This window comes from Podarcis liolepis (assembly GCF_965112155.1).
Source record: "Podarcis liolepis genome assembly, contig: HAP1_SCAFFOLD_36, whole genome shotgun sequence".
Classification (NCBI taxonomy): domain Eukaryota; kingdom Metazoa; phylum Chordata; class Lepidosauria; order Squamata; family Lacertidae; genus Podarcis; species Podarcis liolepis.
The window spans coordinates 1,125,978-1,151,072 of NW_028148820.1; the positions used below are offsets into that span (position 1 = coordinate 1,125,978).

At 43.9% G+C, this 25,095-nt stretch overlaps 1 protein-coding gene across 16 annotated transcripts in view; it reads left to right on the plus strand.

Moving 5' to 3' along the window:
* The first annotated feature begins 9,877 nt into the window (after positions 1 to 9,877).
* LOC310699034 (muscleblind-like protein 2) overlaps positions 9,878 to 25,095 on the plus strand; it is a 76,200-nt gene continuing 60,982 nt past the window's right edge. For 2 of the 16 annotated variants that reach the window (XM_083520628.1, XM_083520635.1), the window contains exon 1: positions 9,878 to 9,975. The gene's annotated coding sequence lies outside the window, so the exon portion shown is untranslated. Of the gene's footprint in view, positions 9,976 to 10,544; positions 10,566 to 20,744; positions 20,974 to 25,095 lie in introns of those variants that run through there. The other 14 variants (XM_083520632.1, XM_083520631.1, XM_083520633.1 and 11 more) reach the window with 10 other exon arrangements.

The window sequence follows — 25,095 nt, forward strand, 5'->3', positions numbered from 1 at the left end:
CCCCCCCTCAAAGGAGCTTATCACCTTGATCCCTATAGATATGTGCAGCTGAAACAACATAAAGAGCTACAGCAGAATGCACCGATAAAATGAGTTTTATCTTTCTTGACACACCTCTTATTCCCACAGCCCCATTATTAAAGGCCATTATCAAAATTCAGAAACTGTTACTAAGAACTATTTGAAAATAGAATAGTCTGGGGGGGGGGAAGTCTGGTAAAAATGAGTTGAAGAACTGCAGTTGGCATTAGCCATAGTTCTGCTGATTTGAAAAATCAACAACCCTTTCCACTGGGAATCTGGTGCAGGTCTAACACTCTATCCCATATGGCAAGATAACCGTGTTTTATTGGGGTGCTTCCTGAAGGGCAGAACCAGGTCTCTGGAACTGCAGATCAGTCATTCTGGCAAATCTCCTCTGTCTTTGGTTTGTTGCATGACAGAGGGAAAAGGAGCAGGTCCCTTGCAGTTTGTGTCCACGCTAGAGAGGAAACATCACCTACAGCCTGGCTGTTTATCATGGAGTCTGATTGCTTGGGGCAAGAAGGCTGGTTTGATGCATGCAATTAATAATAATAATAATAATAATAATAATAATAATAATAATAATAATAATAATAATTTATTTATACCCCGCCCTCACCAGCCAAGACCGGGCTCAGGGCAGCTAACAACCAATAATAAAAACAAGTTGATTAAAATACAATTTAAAAAGATTAAAATACAACATTAAAACATTAGGATGCAGCCTCTTCACAGGAGGAGAAAGGAAAAAGAAAGAGGGGGAGGGAATCAAACTGATTCTAGACCAAAGGCCAGGTCTTGCAGGCCCCGCGGAAAGATGTCAAGTCCCGCAGGGCCCTAGTCTCTTGTGACAGAGCGTTCAACCAAGTCGGGGCCAGTACTGAAAAGGCCCTCGCCCTAGTTGAGACCAAACTAACCTCCTTGAGGCTTGGGACCTCCAAAGTGTTGTTATTTATGGAACTTAAGGTCCTCCACGGGGCATCTCAGGAGAGGTGGTCCCGTAGGTATGAGGGTCCTAGGCCATATAGGGCTTTAAAGGTCAAAACCAGCACCTTAAACCTGACCCTGTACTCCACCGGGAGCCAGTGCAGTTGGTAAAGCACTGGATGAATGTGACCCCGCGGCAAGGACCCCGTAAGGAGCCTCGCTGCAGCATTCTGCACCCGCTGGAGTTTCTGGGACAGCTTCAAGGGCAGCCCCGCGTAGAGCGAATTACAGTAGTCAAGGAAGGAAGGATATAAGCAAGGAACATTTCAGGAGATGGGCCATGAATGCTTCTCCAACCCAGGGAAAGAGAAAGGAAAGGTGTGGAGGGGGAGAAATCTCCTACATACATCCTGATGAACAATATTATGAAGAAGTGGGGGTGGAATGGGAGGGGACAGAACAGGAATGAAATTCCAGCCTTTCTACCTGGAGAAGATGCTTGAAACTTGACCAAACAGCTACTCTGAAATGGAGAAGCTGGGTCATTTTGGCAGGTAATCTGGATTCAGTATTATAGTACCAAGCTTTTCTCCAAACCGTCATACAGGGATATTACATCCATCATGCAGGAGTATAAAGCAGTCATTTACATGTGGTAACTATATGTAGATGTTAGAAGATACAGAATTTCTGTCTTGTCTCATGGTGATCAGGAATGTTTCATGAAATTTGCTACTCATAATCAACCCTCCACCGCCAAGCACAGTTCTGCTGAACAGAAAGGCAAATACAGTGGTACCTCGGGTTACATACGCTTCAGGTTACATACGCTTCAGGTTACAGACTCCACTAACCCAGAAAAAGTACCTCAGGTTAAGAACTTTGCTTCAGGATGAGAACAGAAATCGTGCTCCGGCAGCACAGCGGCAGCAGGAGGCCCCATTAGCTAAAGTGATCTTCAGGGTAAGCAGTTTCAGGTTAAGAACAGACCTCCGGAACGAATTAAGTACTTAACCCGAGGTACCACTGTAGAATAAAACAGAGCAGCCATGGGTATAGCTCGCATAGACTAGAATCCACTTTGTGAGTCTTTAAGGAGATTTTAGTTCTTTTTTCTGCAACAGACTAACGCAGCTACCCTTAGGAAATAATAGAACAGAGAGAGAGAACAAACCTTGAACAAATGAATATGAATTTTGCTTTTGATCATGTATGTTGTTTATTTCACAGTATAGGTATGTTATTAGTAGCGTAGGAAGGCAAGGGTGGGAGGGGCAAAAAAAGCTCTGACCCAGGTGCGGGGAGTTGTAGACCCAAAACAGCTGGAGGGCCAAGTTTGGCCATGCCTGTTAACCCAAAAAACCCTCTGTAATAGTAATAGACTAGCAAGGTGGAAGCACAGAGCATGATCCAGCCAAAGTTATGTGCATATTAGTTACGTGCAAGCAAATAAATTGCCAATTCATTAGCTTGTTTTCTAAATATTCTAGGGCAGCAAGATCCAACAGAATTCATTTTAGTCATAGGGAATGTATTTTCCCTCCCTTGCTAAGAGACTGTTGAAGGCAGCTTTCACGATGAAACGAGGGCAGGGTGGTTTTTCTGCCTCCAATGGGTTATTTAGAATGTAGCATGAGGCACGCAGATGCAAATTATGCTATTGTTGAAACAGAAGCACAAATGAAAACCGCCAGAGCGCTGGCTTTTTTGTGTTTTGTTTTAAACCAAGGTTGCTGGATGTGGCAGACATGTTGATGCTTTTCCACCAAGTGAAACACGCAAACCCCCCCCCCCCGCCTTTTCTTTGGCGCCTTCTGCCTCTTTCCTTTGCTGAATGAAAGAGATGGAATTGAGAACGGGAACATTCTATTCTTGACAACCTATCCACATGGCCATTGTTTGAGCACTTAAATGCACTTAAAACACATGACTAGGGGGGAACAAGCAAGCAGATAAGAGGTTTATTAATTATTTGTGGGTTCCACCAGGAGAAACCGAGTCTGCGCCCGAAATGACTGGGGTGTGCGGTCACAATAAAAAATGCTGCTGAGTGTTTACAAGGAATAAGGGGGACGTTGTAAAGTTACTCTCTGGCTGGCTTATTTCAACATCTTACAGAGTAGCGGAGACCAGCCATCATTCATCCGTCTTCCCCTCGGACCGAATCCATACCTGTTCATCTTACGTCAAAGGTGGAGAAACTTTCTCAGTGCCAAGAGGTGCATTTCCTTCTGGGCAATCATCCAAGGACCACATGTCGGGGGAGAATAGAGCCGAAACAAGAGTGGGCGGAGCAACGGATAGACATGCACAGTCTCTTTTATCTTCCACCCAGGGATGCAAGGGAACTCAGGTGAGAAGCAGGGCGAGTGAGTTGTGTGCCCAGTGAGAATTATGTGGGTCAGACGGAGAAGCCTGGAGGGACACATTCAGCCTGTGAGGCTGACAGTTCCTACTTTAGAACTGCATTGCTATCTGTTATGTACTGAGTTGAATAGGATCCAAACTGCAGCAGTCTGATTGGTCCTAGAACAATAGGATTCAGAATGCAGCAGTCTGATTGGTCCATAGGATCCAAACTGCAGCAGTCTGATTGGTCCTAGAACAATAGGATTCAGAATGCAGCAGTCTGATTGGTCCATAGGATCCAAACTGCAGCAGTCTGATTGGTCCTAGAACAATAGGATTCAGAATGCAGCAGTCTGATTGGTCCTAGAACAATGCAGCAGTATGATTGGTTGACAGGAACCACCCAATCCTGCTCCAGATAGAAGTGAATCCACAACCTGATTGGCTTACAGTAGAATTCCGGAATTAGCCAATCATGTGCAGCCCATTGTGTAAATAATGTATATAAAGCAGATACTGTGAGGGGACTTTCATTCATTCCTCCTCACCACTATGAGCTGAATAAAGAGCATGAAATCCACTCTCGACTCTGAGTATATTTCACTATCTGAAGTCTTGGAGGTGGTGACTTAGCTGGGAGCAAAGAGAACGCAAGGAATGTACAGGAGAAAATCCAGTGCAACTGCAGCTTTGCAACGCTTGCCCGCCCCTCGCAAAGTTATTCATTTCTAACTCCCCTAATTTTTTGAGCAGCAAACACCAGGGTTAAGATGTATTGTCAAAGTTGAGCTTCAGGCAGCTGTCAGGGCAGAGCAATAGCTGTTAAGCCATCAGGTCAGAGCCAGGCAGCAAGCTGAAATGTCGGAATAAACCAACAGGCTTGGATGACTGGCATTACCCAGGCAAATTCTGATTTTGAACAGCCTGTCCTGTTGAGGCATGTCTGGATGAGTGGAGTCATTCTAATATTTGCGACTTCTTTACTGTGCAGGGAAGGAGGTTCTCTGCAGCTATGCAGAGAGCCATGGGCCTACGATAGGAGCATCAGAGGCTCAATATAGGTACATTTGAGCTAACTGAAGTCAGGGTCAAATGAGAAAACTTCACAACTACAGTTGAAAAATCAATGGTTTAATAACATTTGAGAACTCCTGACAATGCAATGCAGGGAATTCCCTCAACAGGCCTTAAGAGGAAGGCATGCAGTTTTCCAGGCAAATTCATCCTCCTTGTGATCATACGCACTCACACGTCACTTGGGAAACTCAAGCCTGGTATATTTTAATATAAATAATATTTCTGTTACGTTAACAAACCTATATATCATCCTTGGTCCTGCTTCTTATCCCAATTTGCTTAATATGTGCTATTATTTGTTTAGAGTAGCTGTAGAGTTGCTTAATAAGTCTTCAGTGACTTCCATTTTCATTAATAAAAAAAAAAAATCCTTCCAGTAGCACCTTAAAGACCAACTAAGTTAGTTCTTGGTATGAGCTTTCGTGTGCATGCACACTTCTTCAGATACAATTCCATTTTCATTGGTACTGTTTCCATTTTCATTGGTACTGTTCATTTTCATTGGTACTGTTCATTTTCACTGGTACAATTCCATTTTCATTGGTACTGTTGTTGTTTTTATTTGCATTGTTCTGTGCATTTATTCCAAACACTGCATAAATGACTCTCCCCCCGCAAGAGAATATTTCCGTATTTTTTGCCCTGCTAAAGTGAGACAAGGGGCAGAAAGTAAGGCTATAAACATTGTATCTTAAAAAAGCTACAAGAATCATAATAATGCCACATAGTTCGGGACTTTCCTGAGCCTTCAGAGTCACAGAAAGAAGTTCTGGGTTTGTCCACATTTGAGCTTTATTTAGCTGTTAAACCACTCCCCACCACATTCAGATTAAACCAAAGTAGTCCACACCCACACATATTGAATTTTTATGAGAAGCACCTTTGGTTTTTCCCATTTTACATTTGTCCCTTTTGTATTTATCCCCACCTTCATTTTTTAAAAATTCTGTTATACAGATTGATCAACTAGACAGGTTAACTACCAACAGGGAACATGTGCAGATAGCTGTGTGTGCACCTAGTAGTTGTTTTTTAAATTTCCCCATCCAGGAAGTGTGCAAAAGCACACAGTCACACACCTGTAAATTCTGAGCACATACTTTGCATTTTCTGGTTTTGTGCAAATCTGAGGGACCAAAAGTATATATGCTCCTTTACAAGCACAAACTGTGTTTGTGTGCACAAACAAAAAAAATAAAAAACGTATTAAAACCAGTGTTTAAAAAAAATCTAAAAGAAAATTCAGTTTTTTAGAAAACTGGATTAAAACATCCTACCCGCAGAAAAGGCTACAATTAATTAAAAGCCAAAGGCTTGATAAAAAGAAATGTTTTTGCCTGGCACTTAAAGACATGTAATGATGGCACCAGGCGATTCTCCATGGGGAGAGCATGCCACAAGCAGACCTCCCATCATGGAAGGGGAATATGATGAAGTGTCTCAGATGACGACTGCAGCATCTTGGTTAATTCATATAGGGAAAAACAGTCCTTGATGTAATGGGGTCCTGAGCCACATAATACTGGATAGGTCAAAAATATCACTTTGAATTGGGCCCAGCAAATGACTGGTAGCCAGTGCAGTCGGTCCAGGATTGGCGTTATGTGCTCAGACCATCTTGCCCCAGCGACTTGCCCCAACCTGGCTGCCAAATTCTCTACCAGCTGCAGTTTCTGAACAGTCTTCAAAGGCAACTCCAAGTGTAATGCAGCTATGAAAGGAAGACTGCTGCTTCATGGAAGTTATCCATTTTTAACAGTACTGGCCTCTTTGGCCACCTGAAACAAGTGAACAAGTTAAAATATGCATCTGTTTCAAAGAAAGAAGTGAGCTGATGTAACAGCGCAAAGGGCAATAAATGAGGTGCAGTTTGTAACGTTCCCGAGATTGCTCTTTCAATACCCACCCACTAGGTGCGTGATCATTTGGCACATGATGGGAATTCACATTAGAAGACTGATGTGGCATTTTATTTCCACCACTCTGCGGAACTCGTCTTCCACCTCCCGGGATGCCTAAGGCACACATTTTCCCATGCTCCGGGGGTGCTCCTTCAGTTCCCGCCCACTTGACAAATGGCCATTTCCAACGAATATTTCTTGGGACTAAGAGCAGGCAAGCAGAGGATTGTGAAAGGAACATCCTTCCGGCCCTTTGTCTGAATATCAGCTGGTGATCAGGAGCAACTTAGCAATATCTCCTTAAATTCTGCATGCAGAACCTGGCCTGAAAGGCAGCAATATTTCCAAGAAGGAAGAGAAAGGAGCCATAGTGGGCCTTACAAGCAGCCAGGGAGCAATCACCTCAGATACACAGGAATCTACTTTATACCAGGTCAGACCTTTAATGCCATGATGAACTGGCATAAAGTCTCCCGGGTTTCAGGCAGGGAATTTCCCTAGTCCTACCTGGAGGTAAAGGATGCGGGTGGCGCCATAGGGCTTGCCAATCAGAAGGTCGGTAGTTTGAATCCCTGCGAGAGAGAGAGCTCCTGTTGCTCGGTCCCTGCTCCTGCCAACCTAGCAGTTTGAAAGCACGAAGTACAAGTAGATAAATAGGTACCACTCCTGCGGGAAGGTAAACGGCGTTTCTGTGCACTGCTCTGGTTTGCCAGAAGCGGCTTAGTCGCGCTGGCCACATGATCTGGAAGCTGTCTGCGGGCAAACATCGGCTCCTTTGGCCAGTAAAGCGAGATGAGCGCCACAACCCCAGAGTCGTCCACGACTGGACCTAATGATCAGGGGTCCCTTTACCTTTACCTGGAGATAGGGAAGCATTTGTTATGCACCACATGCACTCTGTGACTGAGCTATGATCCTCACTCTATGATAGTACTTCATAACAAAAGGCAGAACACACACACTTTGTACAATGATAGTATTTCATTAATGAAATATACCCATTAATTCATCATTGACAAGCTGGAACAATATACTCCGTTGTAACTACATGTATATAAAGCAAAGAATATCTTCAGAGAGATACACAGCATTGATCAAAGCAGTGGTTATCAATAAAGATTTCTGCTGTGCAAGTAATGATTACAAAATAATAGGGAATATTGTCTTGGGTCTAATTATGCTAGTCGGTTTTTCACTTTTGGTTAGTGAGAAAGTGGAACCCAGATTTAAGAGGTTACTAAGAAGAATTGTTTGCCTCTTCTCCCCTCCTCTGCTCCCATTTTGCTTGTTACTATTTCCAATTCGTAACAGGTGTGTCACAATCCTGCCCCTATGCAAAGAGTAGGGGAACGTGGAGCTTCTCGTGACAATGGTGAATGAGACATCAACCAGGTGTGATAACCTAAGGCTATCATGCATGTCCCTTCTGCACAATACACTGAAAGCTGTATCATATCACTTTGAACAATCACAGCTCTCCCCACACCACACCAAGAATCTTGGGAAATGTAGTTTGTTAAGGGTGCTGAGAGTTGTCAGATTTCTCCTAGCAGAGCTACAATTCCCAGAGTTCCCTAGGAAGAGCCATTGTTAATGCATTTGAGAAAATGTCACTCTGTGAGGGGAGCAGGGGTACCCTTAGCACACTTAACAAACTACAGTTCCCAGGATTCTCTGGGGTGCTTTAAGTAGTATTACATTGCTTTAAAAGTTTAAATCAAAAGTGCAGATGGGGCCCTGTTTGCAGCAGAAACTAGCTCTGGGTGATGCTGAGGGACTGGTGTTCATATCGCCAAGATGCTCCTCAGCTCACCATCCCCACATTTCAGGAACAGTTTTCTCCTTTGAAAACTATGTACAGTATAAAGTGATAAATGTAATGGAGAAATATGCAATCTGCAAATGCCAGCCCAAGATACTCTACTGCCTGAAGTGGGACAGCAAATGGTGCCTCTACCACTCAGTTAAAAATGCATAAAGTTATTTGGAACCTGAGGTAGAAAATCCCACAGGTGCCTTTCCTCCTCTCTGGTAGTAAAAATACAGTAATGATGATGATGATAATAAATTAAATGACCAACAATTCACTGTCCTTTCACAACACCCATAATCAGCTTGTACGGCAGGCCCTGCCAGAGGACTTTTAATTCCAACCCCTCAAATGATATCCCACCTAATGGACTGGGGAGAGAAGCAAGACTAGTGACAGCCTGACAAAGAAGGATAGAACTTTATGTATGCTACAACAGCAGCAAGAATACTTATCACAAAGAAGACACAAGATTTACCCACCCGGAAAGAATGGCAGATGAAGCTGATGGACTACATGGAACTGGCGGAAATGACTGGCAGAATCCGAGACCAGGGAGAAGAGTCGGTGGAAGAAGATTGGGAAAAAATTTAAAGTATATTTACAGAAACACTGTAAAATTAATGAATGTTAGAAGGATGCTGGAATGAAGTTATATGGCTTTAGCAGAAATGTTATAAAGAATTAAGGAAAAATAGACTGTTAATGGGCTAAAGGGGAAAAAATAAGGTTAGATTGTGTTAAGATAAATTATGGGACAAAAACTGAGAAAGATGGAAAGGATTTGCTGAAATAGCTAACTGAACTAGAATACAAAAAAGGGAGGTGTGAGGAGGTCATCGAAACAAGTAAATGAAAGACAAGATATGGAAATATTGGATGTGTTTTTAATTGTTTCTGTTTTTGTTCTTGTTTTGTTAAGATAAGCAGTGTTTTTTATGTATTGTATTGTTTTGCTTTGTTTAACTTTTTCTTCTTTTTGTAATTTTTAAACTCTTAATAAACATTACTTTAAAAAAAAAAAAGACTAGTGACAGCCGAGCTAAGAGTTCAATTCAGATTTGTTTTGTGCCTTTCACTCAAACGGTGCAAGCTGGAAAAAGCCAGGCTTATACGGCTGTTGATTCTCATGTTCTATGACGCCTGGTTCCTATCACGGTGTGCATGTTTTGAAAGCAAGCCCATTTCAAGGGCAAATAATGCCCGTTTTTCGTGCTTTATCAATAGGATGGGGAAGGGGAAAAAATAACTAAGAAATATGATGGTTGTGATTTGTCAGTTTTTCACAACTCGTGAGGGCCGAGGGCCCCCCAAGGCAAGGCGAAGAGGGGCCTCGGCTTCCCCGTCAGCCAGCCCAGCCCCTCCGCGTTCACCTTGGCGGAGCCGCAGGACTGAGGCGGCGGCGGCGGCGAGGCCTGAAGCGCCGCGAGAGGGACGGTCGGTTTCCGCCCCACGTCACGCTTCGCCCGCGCCTGCCTCCCTGACTCGGAGGCCTGGCTGCACGGAGGGGAGGGCCGGCGAGCTGAAAGCCGAGGCCGCCCCACGCCGGTGCATAAAGCTCCGAGGCGGGTGCGCCTCCGAGGGACGCGCGGCGACCCCCGGGCATGGGCCGCAGAGGCGCCGGGGGAGCAGCGGGTTCAGGGAAGCCGCCCGCCTCTCCCGCCGCCCGGTGTCTCCTCGCGCGCTGCCTGCCGGCGGGGGCTGCGGCGGCTCTGTGAGGAGGAGAAGAGGCGGCGCCGCGGCGGCTTTGGCCCGGCCCTTCGGGGTGGGCCCGGGCCAGCCCGTCCCCAGCGGCCGCCCCCGCCGCCGCACCGGCAGAGCTGGCAAGTTCCTGCCTTTCGCGCCCAGCCCCAGACGCGCGGACGCGGCTCGGTCTCTCCGCAGCAGGTGAGGGGACGAAGCGGAGGCGGCGAGGGGAACCTTGGCGAGGCGCGCCGGCTCCTCCCGAGAGCGCGCGGCGGGTGGCCAGGGGCGGGCGGCGGGCTGAGGGGAGGACGCCGCCGGCCTCTCTCCCGGGGGCGGCGGGGACGCACGTAGGGAACGCGGGCTGGGCGGGGGGTCGCGGCGAGGCGGCGGCGGCGTCACCTCTCCGCCCGCCCGCCCGCAGCGGGTGCTATGGAGATGAGCGCAGGTTCGCTGCGCAAGAAGAGCCGCGACGTTGCCAGGCGCCCTGTTTACCCTCTAGACCCGGGTTTACGCGTTTGGTGTGCTCTATTCCCGGGGACCCGAGGCTCGCGCATTCACACAAGCAGCTCGCGCCCGAGGGGCTGCCGGGTTTAACCCCTGGCTGTCCGGCTCCCCCCGCGCCGAGGCGGCACCGTGGCTGGTGGAGCGTCGGGAGAGGCGTTATTTGCAAGGGACGCGCGTGTGAAGGAGCAGAACGCCTCTCCCTCTCTTTGCTCAGGGAGGAGGGAGGAGTAGTTCTGATTTAGATAAGATTAAAAGCCATGATGGGAGCCAGATCCCTTTCCCTTAGGGTATGCCAACTTGGTCTACTACTCCTTCAATCCCCCCTAATAATAGTAATAGTAGTAGTAATAATCATAATCATAATGACACCAAGGTCTCCTGCAGCTGACTCAGGCCTTTTTCAAATCTTTCCCCTCCCCTCCTCTCCCCGAGTAATGAGTAGCATATGTAACTTGGGATCCGCTTGAATGAGGCACAAATGCGTTGGTTTTCAACAGTTTTTTAAAAGATCTGACGCATCTGCGTCTGCCCTTGCGGAAAGAAGAATAAAGTTACGTGCCTGTCTGTCCAGGGTACAACAGTGTCAGGCTACTGAGATCGTGTGGAAAGAAAGCCACGCACTCCCTATTACTTTTGGTTCAGTGCAGATTCACAGTTTTGTTAACTCAGCATTTGGCAACCCCCGGTGCTTTTGGTGGTAGCAGCAGCGAGCAGCTCATGTTTGCATTTGGCTGAGTTGTTTCAAGCAAGGAAGAGAGCCTGACTGCAAGGTGCTTTGTATGGTGGTGTTTTCTAAATGTTTTGTTTCCTGGTTCTGTAGTTGCAGCTGTTGGCGAGATTGGTGCAAGAAGTAACATTCGTAGGGACATTGCATTTACAGAAGTGATCTGGCGCCAGAAACAGTTCAGAGACAGTAAAATATGTTCTCTTGGCTGTAAGAGGGAAAGATGAAAGAAAATGCAACACTAGAGACAGAGGAATTTTACATAAAAACAAGGCTTCAGACACTGAGGCTGCATTGGAATGGTATATTTTTTCTGCAGGCTTGCAATTCATAGAATCCCATTTTATGCTGTATGATATTGTCTGAATGCAAGAAAACATTACATTTCTAAAAATGCTGCAATCCTATGCCTACTCAGAAGGAAGTCCCATGTGCTCACTGATACTTAAAGTGCAATCTTGTGTGTTTTTACTCAGAAGTAAGTTCACTAGTGGTGCTTGCTCCCTAAGCAACTATGTTTAGGATTTCAGTCTTCCTCCCAGTTAAACTTGCATGGAATTTCAGACTACATCCCACTGAAATCACTTGAGATTTACTTCTGAGTATATGTGCTTAGATTTGTGCTGTGAGTGCAGTCTCCTCCTCCTCCGCTGGACTCGGTGAAGAGAACCACCTTGGTTTTAGTGGAACAGCTCCCACTCCTGACACAGCCGTGCACCAAAGGCTACATACCAGTGGTGTGAAACAGTGGGTGCCATCTTACATTCTCATGCGTATTATAAGATAGATGGGAAGGTGGCACACTCCATTCAAACCATGCATGGTAGAAGGGGGTCATATACATTTGTTAATTTGCGCACCCATATCCAGTCTCCCAGTCCACTATTGGTGATGGTGGACTCTGCTTCCTGCATGTATCTCTCTTGGTGGGTTGGAACAAAAAGTAGCCTTACCCGTACTGAACTCATATTAAAACTTCCCATTTAGTGAGGGGAGATTGTTGCCTAGGGAGAGTTTGCAAATTAAAATGATCATAACATGCTTTAAAAATGGCATTAAAGGTTCTGCGCAATTGTCAACATGTGGGAAAAGCTGGCAGCATAGCTGACATTTGTTTGTTTTGTACCTGGCTAGCGCTGTCTTGTTGCTTTTAAGTTGCTGCCTTCGCATTATTTATTTGATTCAGTTGTCTCAATGTATTTCGTTTGTCTTAACAGGCAGCTTGAGAACATTTTAAATATATGAAAACTTTTGAACTTTATATTAAAAAACCTGAACTGAACTGTGATTCCCATCAAAAATATTATCATGTGTTTCAAGCTGCTGAGCTGTGGCATTTAGACTTTCAGCTTGCCTTTGTAGTTCTGAACTAATTATAATAATTTTATAAACACTTAAATGCAATGTTATATTAAAGGATAAAATTAGCACTATATGGGTGCCTTGGAGCCACTTTTCGGATGTATGAAACCAACATATGGTAGTGAAATGTTGGTGGGCACCTAACATTGTTCCATCGACTTGGGTAGACCATACATTCAGTAAATGAACTCTGAATTGCAGTGGTTGCTTAAATCTATAAACATAAGGCTATATTGGCCCTGCATAGGGAGTTAGTAACTAGGAAGTGGACACAATAGAGCTTGCTTCAAAGTAAACATGGAAAAGGATTCTGTTGCACGTTTGTTCATTTCTTTTAGAAATGTGGGGTTGTTGGTTTTTTCCTGACTAGTGAGAATACCGAACAGTCATACGAAAATGACTTGCTTTGGATATTCTTGGGTTAAGTCCCATTGAATTCATTGGGAGAAAACAATACTGTATGTGGATCGTAATTTAACTTTGCTCCAGATAAGTGAATTTTGTATCACTGTAGCATCTGATAATTACCCGTATTTTTCGCTCTATAACACGCACCAGACCATAACACACACGTAGTTTTTAGAGAAGGAAAACAAGAAAAAAAAATATTCTAAACGAAATAGTGGATATATGATTTTTGTGGTTCATGCTGTGGACACAGACATGTGATCTGACAGTTTGGAGTAGCCCAATGCAAAAATCCTGAGGATCCATGTGGATCCATGCTTTGTAACCACGGAGGAGGGAAGGAAGGGGAACCATGGATCCTCCGCTCACGACTGCAGCAGATCCCCCCCGCCACCCGCAGGCATTCGCTCCATAACATGCACAGACATTTCCCCTTACTTTCTAGGAGGAAAAAAGTGAGTGTTATGGTGCAAAAAATACGGTATACTGCCTGGTTGCGTCCTAATTTAATATGTCATAAAAGTAGTGGGGTTGTAGCTGCTGTATGTCATGGGGGAAAGGGCCCAACTCAGATATAATGAATACAGTGTTTAATTAAATATCTTAATAGGGGCATGTAGAAAAATGAGAGAACGATTCTTCAAGTTGTGGAAGAACCGATGTGTCATCAACTCCTTTCTTTTGTTCTCCTATTCTCATCCAAGCTGCAACTTGTTGCACACTCATAGTTTTCTCATTTAATGTTTAACTCTGCAAACACACCCTACCCAAAGGAAGATGCAACCATTGCCAGGCAGCATCTATTACTTCTTTACACATGTCTAAACCTGATCCTTAAAGCTGGTATCTCAATAGGCTATCAGTGAATCACATGGAATGCCAGATGTTCAAAGAAAATGGGCTACTGCCTGTTTACAATGGCTGCACTTGTACATATTGCTGAACCATGGTCTAGCACTACATGCATGAGTGTAAATGAACTGAGGTTAGCTCTTCTGCAAAAATAGCCCTGCATTAAGGAGAGAGATCACTTTTTTAATTTTGGGGTGTGGGTTGAGCACAGTCTCTGATGGAAAATGCTTGTCCATTTTTGAAATTTTATCAATGGCAAGATAAACTTAGATATTGTTGACTGCCCACCCCACCCCAGCTCACATTGGGTTGAGTAAAAAATAAGTTAGGGTACTTAAAAATAAGTGGATCATCTTATTTTTGGAAGAGCCCAAATTTAGACTCCCTTGTGGCCCCCAAACCCCATGTCAAGGTGCAATCATTATAAGCCATGGAATTTCTGTGGCTTATAATGACAAAACCCCTCTAATTAGGACCAACCAAAATGTCACAAAATAGTGTCAGACTTTCTCTTCATCAGGCAACTATTGCGCAAAGCAGATGATGGGGCAATGAAGAAAAAGCAAAAGTAAAATAACAGTAAAATAAAAGCAATTTATAGTTAAGCATGCCTGAAAGGAATCCTCTTGATGTTCTCTTATCAGCCTAGCCTCAGGAAAAACCCTCTCCAGAGTAGTTAATTCTCATACAAATATACCTGTTTACCACATTCTTTTCATAGAGTTGCTGTTTGTGTGCATTTTGCCTATTAAATGGTGAGAATGTGCATTGTGTGAGAGGAGGCAGCTGTCTCCTTATCCTCCCATTCTTTTAAGAGTTATTTAAAAAATGGATCTGTTTGGGAGCTCTCTTTTTTGTAGGGGGGAGGATCTGTTTTCCTTCCTGGTGTTCTGGCCAGGGCATTTGTCAGTACCTGCCAAATGGTGATGCCGTATGGCTGCTCATTATGCCCTGGGAGTTGTCCTTGCAAGAGCTGCATCCACCTTCTCCAACATAGGCATCTACCAGGTAAAATTATAGAAGCAAATTACAGCCAGGGTTGGAGGAGCTGTAGCCCTCTGGATGTTATTGGCTGTACACAGAAAACATTTTCGGCTTACCTTGAAACCAGTAAAGGGTAAAACAGTCTTCAGATCTTGTGGTGTGAAGCGCTTACTGTGTAGCTGACCACAGTGAATGACTCCATGCATGTCTATTTACCAAAGCCGTGTCCAGATTAAATGGAATTAATGAAGATTGACAGGTATTGTGTCCTCAGTGGGAATGATAGGGACACCCATAACAGATAGGGATCAGTCTCCTCTTGTCACTCAGGTCTAAAACCTTGGGGACTTGCATAAACTACTCTTGTACTGTACTTGGCACTTCAGGATAGGCTGGAATGCTTTTGTGTCAGATTCTTAAGGCTGTACAGTGGTACCTTGGGTTACATACACTTCAGGTTACATACGCTTCAGGTTACAGACTCCACTAACCCAGAAATATTACCTCTGGTTAAGAACTTTGCTTCAGGATGAGAACAGAAATCGTGCGGTGGCGGCGCAGCAGCAGCAGCAGGAGGCCCCATTAGCTAAAGTGGTACCTCAGGTTAAGAACAGTTTCAGGTTAAGAACGGGCCTCCAGAACTAATTAAGTTCTTAACCGGAGGTACCACTGTATCACTAATGCACACAATGCAAGATTGCTCTTGAAGTTGGTTTCAAGGCTTCAGCTGGTGCAGAGTACAGCAGGAGTCAATCTGCTTGCTGGATTATGTCATCACTGGCACAGCACATGACGTGGGTCAAATGTCAGCATTGTTGGGCACCTACCTAAGCACCGGGAGCTCAGACGGGCTCATTGCCAATTCCACTGCCATTGGAATCCCTTCCACCACCAGAGCTGTGGCACGACACTGCTGCCACCACTGCTGTTACATTCTTCAGTCACTTCCCTTGCCTTTGTGCCCTCTTTCTTTTCGTGATGCTTATCCAGAAGCAGTACTCCTTTTGGCTCAGATCACACACTAAGCAATAACTGCCTGCTGCTAGGTGGCATGTCTGTGGAGATAAGGAGGCCAAAGTGAGTGTACAAAGGAGATGTGCCGTATGGGAACTCGGGTGGTAGAACCAGCTGGGGCCCATTAGTAGCATGAAAAGACTGATTTAAACCCGATGTTGCCCTGCATGTTTGTGCTTCGTAATCTGAATGGACTCCCCAATTCTATGTCTTGGCCTTGACCTATAAGTCACAAGTGTTTGGGGAATTCATATTGACTGTAGCAGACAACATGGCAGGGCTGCCTCTGGCTGAGTTGCTGCTGCACAATGGGAAAGAGAGTGGTATGGGTAAGGCAGCTGTGAGGTTGGCGCAGTGCAAACACACGGGCAAGAGCACAGGAGTTGTAATGCGCTGGGCTAGATGCTTTATGATTTTGTTGTCTTTTTACTTATTATTTTGTTAGTTATATATTGCATTCTATAGGTTTCAGATTGTAATGCAAACCAATATAAGAAAGGAAAGAAATAAAATGCAATATTAATATTTAAACTGATGGATTGTTGCCTTCCATATTCCACCATGCATCCACAGATATGCCATGGACCAAATGAATAAAAATGCAATATTAATACAGTGGTACCTTGGGTTACAGACGCTTCAGGTTACAGACTCCGCTAACCCAGAAATAGTACCTCGGATTAAGAACTTTGCTTCAGGACGAGAACAGAAATTGCGTGGCGGCAGTGTGGCGGTAGCGGGAGGCCCCATTAGCTAAAGTGGTGCTTCAGGTTAAGAACAGTTTCAGGTTAAGAACGGACTTCCAGAACGAATTAAGTTCTTAACTCGAGGTACCACTGTATTTAAACTGATGGATTGTTGCCTTCCGTATTCTACCATGCATCCACATATATGCCATGGACCAAAATAAGTTTTCAGGCCACAGTTTGGGAACCCCCAACCTAGAGCAAAACACTGGGGCTGGGAGCATATCCAGTCCATCCTGCAACCGTTTCACTTGCTGTTGGTTTGCTTCCATTCTGAATTCAAAGTGCTGGTTTTAACCTTTAAAAGACTTTTTTGGACTGAGTGGCTTTCATACTGTCCTACCCATCATAAATTATAAGGATGGATTGGGTGCTGAGCCTCTTTTTATTTATTTTTAAAATATATAAGCTGTTCTTCTTTGTCAAAACACCCTCAAAGTGTTGCACTTGAAATTTAAAAACAAAACACACAAGTCATAATCAGAACAAATCATACTTAGCTTTGGGGAAATGCATCATCTGGTAGTACTAAAAACACGTAGAAATGGGATGCTTTTCACAATCTTCCTAAACGTTAAGAGAGAAGGCACTAGATATTCAGCAAGGCATTTGACAAGGTGCCCCATGATATTCTTGTAAAGAAGCTGGTAAAATGCGGTCTTGACTATGCTACCACTCAGTGGATTTGTAACTGGCTGACTGACCGTACCCAAAGGGTGCTCATCAATGGTTCCTCTTCATCCTGGAGAAGAGTGACTAGTGGGGTGCCACAGGGTTCTGTCTTGGGCCCGGTCTTATTCAACATCTTTATCAACGACTTGGATGATGGACTCAAGGCATCCTGATCAAATTTGCAGATGACACCAAACTGGGAGGTGTGGCTAACACCCCAGAGGACAGGATCACACTTCAAAACGACCTTGACAGATTAGAGAACTGGGCAAAAACAAACAAGATGAATTTTAACAGGGAGAAATGTAAAGTATTGCACTTGGGCAAAAAAAATGAGAGGCACAAATACAAGATGGGTGACACCTGGCTTGAGAGCAGTACATGTGAAAAGGATCTAGGAGTCTTGGTTGACCACAAACTTGACATGAGCCAACAGTGTGACGCGGCAGCTAAAAAAGCCAATGCAATTCTGGGCTGCATCAATAGGAGTATAGAATCTAGATCAAGGGAAGTAATAGTGCCACTGTATTCTGCTGTGGTCAGACCTCACCTGGACTACTGTGTCCAGTTCTGGGCACCACAATTCAAGAAGGACACTGACAAACTGGAACGTGTCCAGAGGAGGGCAACCAAAATGGTCAAAGGCCTGGAAACGATGCCTTATGAGGAACGGCTAGGGGAGCTGGGCACGTTTAGCCTGGAGAAGAGGAGGTTAAGGGGTGATATGATAGCCATGTTCAAATATATAAAAGGATGTCACATAGAGGAGGGAGAAAGGTTGTTTTCTGCTGCTCCAGAGAAGCGGACACGGAGCAATGGATCCAAACTACAAGAAGATTCCACCTAAACATTAGGAAGAACTTCCTGACAGTAAGAGCTGTTTGACAGTGGAATTTGCTGCCAAGGAGTGTGGTGGAGTCTCCTCCTTTGGAGGTCTTTAAGCAGAGGCTTGACAACCATATGTCAGGAGTGCTCTAATGGTGTTTCCTGCTTGGCAGGGGGTTGGACTCGATGGCCCTTGTGGTCTCTTCCAACTCTATGATTCTATGATTCTGTGAGATATGCTTCTTGAAGGAGAGAGTTTCAGAGTTTGGATACTTCATCCATGAAGGCCATCTTCCATGTATTCACCAGCTGAACAGGATGTGGAGCAGGGCTTCCCTCTAAGTTCTCAGTAGGTTGGCAGAATCTTGTAGGAGGACAGCAAACCTTTTTTGCAAGAAGGTGTGTAGCCTATGCTGCGGGTGTAAGTGACAGAAGGCACTCCTGCGAGGTGCAGTATTGAGTCCAGGAGCAACACTGGCCTGTAAGTCTACTTTGATGGGATAGAGCAAAATGCCCCTTGAGCATCAGCATCAGACAGACGATGTCTGCATTCAGTCTCAGCCTAATCAACCTCATCCACTTCATCAGTTCCAAACACTTGCTTTAGCACCTAGCTGTTTAGTTAATGAAGTATAGAACTGGGTTTCATCAACACGATGATGATATCCAACTGCACAGCTCCAGACTATCTTGCCCCATGGCTTTGTGTGTGTGTGTTGAGCACTGTGTAATAGTATCAACTCCTGTGGAGTCCCACTTGACAGAACCCAGTAAGGAGATAATCTTGCCTCATCAGTTATGGCTCCTTTGCATGTGTTCAGTTAGGCTTCCCTTTCGTTCCCGTTAGAATAAATCACATTTGTTCTTCAGAGTGCTATTAAATGCCCAATGCTTACACTTTGGTGACTGAATATAGGGATGCTCTAGTCTAGACCATGTCTTAACAAGCTGGTCCATGGAACAAAAGTGTCCACAGGCATCATTCAGGTGGTCAGCAGTGTATCCTGTGAACCTCCCTGAGACCTGCGGTTGTAAGGCGGTATACAAATTTAATTAATAATAATGATGATGTCTATGTATTTGTGGTTGAAGATGAGTGATGGCATATCCATTGCAATAAGTATTCCTAGTGATTTTGAATTGCATTTTATTGTTTCTTTTATTTCTTATGATTTAATGTATTGCAATTCGAAATCTACAGCATGCAGTAAAATACAGTGTATGAGAAGTAAAATTGTACAGCTTCTAGCACAGAACTGTAGTGTTACAGTTGCTGCAACAGGCAGACAAGTTGTCTTCTAAGACACTCAGCATTTTTCAAGTGGTCCATGGGCGGTGGGGAATGTTTGGGAACCACTACTCTAGACCATTATATTGTTGAATGTATGTATTAGCTGTTATAGATCATTATAGTGTAGGAAGGAATCTAAAGGAACTGTTTATTCTTCAAGTGTTAGTTTTTCCATGAAGCGAAACTCTCAGGAAATAATAATAATACTTATTTATTAAATTTGTTAGTCTCTTTATCTTGTCCAAGGCAACCTGAAGCGACTTACAACCAACCAAGCCATGCCAAGAAACCGCGGGAGCTAATTAAAAAACGCATCTCTATTGTGCCCCAGGAATTATATCTCAATCTGTACCTCAGCATCCAAATTATTGGAAGATACGTGTTTTATATATAACCCATTTATTTATAGGATTTCTTACTTTGACAGTAGGTCCCAGGGCAAGCTGCAACAATATAAAATAAGTTAAAACAATTTACAACAGAAAAACTGAGCGATTCCTAAATTATACGGGTTGTATCCGATGTTAGTTTTAATTCAGAGTGCATCAATAGAAATTAATGAGCATGACTAACTTAGATCCATTAATTTCAGTGGGCTTACTCTGAGTAAAATTTAGTTGGCTACGGCTCTGAATCTCAACTATTAAACATCAGGCGATGCGTCCTCAGCATGCAAAGGAAACTAGGCAACAAAAATGCCAGCTGTGCTTCTGTGGGGATCTAGTTCCACAGGTGTGCCCTCTCTGTGGCTGGGCTGCCACATCCTGAACTTCTGAAGGTGGCAGAACCACCAAGAGGGAACCCTCTGATGATCTGAACACCCCCTCTCCCCCAAAAATAATAATTCTGTAGGGATGAAGACAGTCTCTCAGGTCTTTTCCTACCTCATGTGTGCCGAATGTAACTTAAAAAAATATAACAAATTCAAATTTCAAATTTAGAAGCTAAATAAATGAGGTAATGCTATAGTACGTTGTTTGTGGCAAACCTCTTTCTAAGAAAAAATGCAATTTCCACATTGAATGTGGAGATTATAAACCGCTTGTCTAAATTCATCAGCTTTTATTTTGGCAACCTTTTTTTTTTAAAGTGAAGGTTACAGTACTTGGATTAATATGCACGAACAAATCTCAGTACCAACAGATGGCAGCCTGTTACCCATAACCCTGTACATACCAGCACTACTGCTTCTGAGGGGGGGAAAAGCTGGTGGTGTTGACTCTTTAGTCTGATTTTAAAATGTAAATTATTTCCTTCAGTATTTGTTTGCATGTTCTCATGTGTTTTCTTTCAAAGCATTCTCAAATCAGCCTGCAATTGAATCGGTACCTGAGCATCTGGTGGTGTTTCTCGCCTACCCGCTTCTTGCATTTCTGTTTTCTTGTAGAGGTGTCATTTTACCTCCTCAAGAAACACCATTTTCCAGGGAGATTCCTTTCTCATTGGCGTGGACGCATTGTTTTTGCACATTAGGCGAGCTGTGCTGCCTTGTCAGTCAATGCATTCCAACCAGTTTAAGACCAACAGAGCTGCTGAACTTCTGTGTGATTGGCTACAGTGGACTGGGAGGGATTTTGCTGGAAGGAAGGGCTGCGGTTGTTCACCAACAGAGTTCAGGCTGCCTTTGCTTCATCATCGAAAGGAAAATCCCCAGATAAAGCGTACGGCTTCCAGAGAGGCGGGAGAAAATAAGCAGCGGTAATTATTTCACCGGAGACTTGTTCATCGTCATGATGCAATCGAAAAGATAGGACCGCTGTTGCATTAGAGTGTTTTGTTTGCGTGATTTAAGTGTCAGATAGACAGAGCAACACAAGGTACGTAGGAGGCTGGCTTTCTTTTACTGAATGTTTAAAGAGTTTACTGCAGTATGCTGCATACCATATGTGTTGCTTAGAGGGGCAGAAAAAGAGACACCCCCCCCCCATGTACAAAGAGTCTCTGTAGGATGTTTGTGTTTTATTAAGAGAATTCAGTGTAAAGCAATTCAAGTGATCCTGTCTCTCTATAGGGTGATGGGACAGATCTGTTGAAAAATAACACATTTTTTGTGTGGGGAAACAAGCATTCAATGTTTCCAAAAAGTATTGCATGTCTAAATGAATCCCAAGAACCTTGAATCTGGGAAGGGGATTAATGAACTTTGCAACAGACAGATTCGAAAGGAGTTCATGGAATAAAACATTCTGTCTTGGGGGGGCGGGCGGGCGGATGTCAGCTTAAACTACCAGCACAACCCTGTGCCAGTTTTGTCAGAAATAAGCCCCGCTGTGTTCAATGGGGCTTACTCCCAGGTAAGCCTGTGATTGTTTTAGTTAAACTACCTGCCAAAATTTGGCAATGGCCATAATTTCTAAAAGGAATCTGTTCCTTCACAAAAGAACAGTGGAAATCGTAGCCCATTGCAATGTACATCTCCATGATTTGATAGCAGTGATTGATTTGGAGTGTTATTTTCAAACTTGTCATGTTATTTCCAAAGTTGTCAGTACTGTAGAACCCTTATATAAAACAGAAATGGCCAGGCTAGTAATAGTTACTGCAGATATCTTATCTATATACATTTTTAATGAGAACACACAGCCAGCAGAATAATTTAATGAGGAGGTCTGGCTTTTAAAGCCGAGACATGTCAGTTTACTTGATAAGAACTAGCTACAAGCAGCAACAGAGAAGATTTATGTTGAATACTCTCACTTACGAGATTGGGGAAAGCTGCAGTTGGGATGGAAGACTGATTCTTAATAGAAAGTTGGGTTTGGAAAGGCAGAGTTTACTGTTAATTTCACTGTCTTCTATACCCACTGTGTTCAAGAAAAAATTAATTTGCAGAAATTGGTTGTTAGTTGTTCATTTCTCTCATTTTTTTCATTCTTGACTATTGTTTTTTACACACACATGATTTTATGATGAAGGTTTTTAAAACTGAAGCATGAAAAATACTAATTCATGATCTGTCATGGATATTTAAGCATACAGTTCATTTCTCAAAACATTTCTCAATTAAAGGAGTTCAGACTGAGCATGCTTTCAGAGTTGAACTATAATATCGTATTTAGCTGCTACCAAACAAACTGGTATTGCAAAAGCAGAAGATTTATCAAGTTGCTTCTATGCAGTGCAACATCTCTGTAATTTTAAGAAATGTTCCAATTTTGTTTCACTGAAAAATGTTGTACCTATCTTTACAAAGTTGCACATAATTTTTAGTTAATCCAAATGCGCAAGGGGTTTTTCTTGTACAGTATCTGTTAAGTGAGGAGTCGCTTAACTTCTCATTTGTCCTATCATTTACTTCCTGATATGGCAGAGTGTTGATTGGAATATAGCTGGTGCAATATAGCTGCAATTATATATCCAGTTTTCTGGGATTAAACTTTATTGAACCCAATGAGACTTTTGGGTAGATATGTGTAGGATTGTTCTGTGATTGCCTTCATTTGTTCAGAGAGCTGCTGGAAAGTTGATCTTGATATAGGCTGCTTTTCTATTTTAGAATGGTGCCTTTTTGAAATTACTAAAAAAAAAGGGGGGGGGAGAATTGCCTTTAGGAATACTTAAGGAGTAATTCTACAGCAGCATAAAGCAAGCTTGCCATAAAGTAAGCCAGTTTTAAAGTTACACCAGATCCAAACTCTGTTAAGCAGTGGGGTTGTTGCTACCAGGCCTAAGCCTGGTAGAGGAAAAACAAGCCTTTAAATAGTGTTTTAGTTACATTTCCCTTTTTCCTGGTTTGATTTATTCCGGGTTGCCAGTTCATATGACTCAGCTGAAAGGGCTTAGAATCCAGACAAAGTCCCACCACACCCCAGAACACCCCATTTTCAGGGCTTTATCCAGTTTGAGATTCACTGGATCTCAGATAAACTGGGATGGAGGAGATACACTGGCATATCTCTGGCTGAGCCGAGGTTGAGGGAGTTAAGACAGCGTAGCCCAGCTGTGCCAATAATCTCCCTTCTCAGCCAGAGATCTGCTGGATCCTAACCCACTCATCCCAGTGGATCATTTTATCATTTCCCCTGTAATTGTAGCTCCTTGTATGGCATTGTTTTTTAATTCTCCCAACTTCAGATTGCTTGTAAAGAATGTAAAGGGAGGACACTACTATGCAACTCGCTGGCTGATGTTATATGTAAGTTCTGATAGATAAATTGAAACACCAAATCTACGAGTCCAAGATGAAGATAAGGTGCCACCCTAACAATAAACAAGACCCAAGTTTTTATTTGTATTCTGTTAGTATTATCTATAAGTAAGATATCTGTCACATACATCTAATATATAATTTAAATAGCTTTCCTTAGCCACAACCTGGTGACCTCGAGATGTTTTGGATTCTACAGCCTCCACCAACCTCTGCCAGTGTGGTCAGTAATCACGGATGATGGAAACTGCAGTTCAAAACATCTAAAGGCTGTGGAAGACTAGTTTGGAGTGTTTCAGCATCTTACACGGCATTGTGGCAAATACCACTTTCAGTAGATATAAGAGGAAGCATGTAGTGCTAGTACTTTGGGGCTAGATTGCCAGCTTGTTTTCAGACCCAATTCATGGTTATCATGTTAATGTTTTAAACCATAAACAACTTAGGCCCCCAAATATATGAAAGAACACTTCCTTCTCTACAGACCCTCTTGGGGACTAAGATCAACAGAGGGTAGTTCCTCTGTCTGCGGAAGTTTGGTGTAGTAGTGACTGGAAGAGAGGGCATTCTCTGTGACAGTCCCTGTGTTGTGGAACTCCTTACTTACAGAGGTAGGTCTGGAATGCTCATTATACAGCTTGCGGCCAATTCTGAAGACGTACTGCATTAACTGGCTTTTGACACTCAGGGTGTATATTTTTAGGACCCACCTTGTTTTGGGTGTTGTAAGTTGTTTTAAAATGTTTTTAATACTGTTTTTTAAAATGTTGTAACCTGCTCAGGGACCTTGGGGGAAGGATAGGATGATGATGATGACGACGACGATAATAATGATAATTAATAATAACGTATGGGGTGTTAAGGGACGCGGGTGGCACTGTGGGTTAAACCACAGAGCCTCGGACTTGCCTATCAGAAGGTCGGCAGTTCAAATCCCCGCAACGGGGTGAGCTCCCATTGCTCGGTACCTGCTCCTGCCAACCTAGCAGTTTGAAAGCATGTCAGAGTGCAAGTAGATAAATAGGTACCGCTCCAGCGGGAAGGTAAACAGTGTTTCTGTGTGCTGTTCTGGTTCGCCAGAAGCAGCTTTGTCATGCTGGCCACATGACCCGGAAGCTGTATGCTGGCTCCCTCAGCCAATAAAGATAGATGAGCTCCACAACCCCAGAGTCGGACACGACTGGACCTAATGGTCAGGGGTCCCTTTACCTTTACCTTTATGGGGTGTTAGGGGAGGAGTAGCACCTCTGATCCCCACTATGCACTCAGCTCTCACCTGTGGCTCCTAGAAGCTGTCAGTATGTGACAGCAGCCACACACCAGGAAAGGCTTCAACTGGCTGGCTAAACCAGGTGTGGGTAGCTGATGGGTCTCAAACCCTCAGTGAGTTAGGGATTTCCCCTACATGCAAAGATAGGCTCCAGCAGATGGAGTGGAAAAAGCAATAGCGGGTCCAATGGTCAAGAAGGCAGTTTTGGCACATGCCATAGAGGGAAGTGAGGGGCAGATTGGGCTCATCAACCTGAGAAGGCAACCCATACAAGAGAAGGAGAATTCTGGTCCTAAACCTCCACAGCCTTACATGACATCTTCGGGAGAAGAAAAGGCCAAGGAGTAAACCCTACACAAATTCAGAGTGGTGTCCCTAAGACAGTTGGATGGGGACTTGCATGCCTCCTTTTGGAAAATCCTGCAGCCAAGCTGTTGCCAAACGTGTTGCTCTGCTTTCCTTTGGCCCACATCAGAGAGATCTTGTTGTCTGGGCAGCCCAGAACCTCCATACACAATGCAC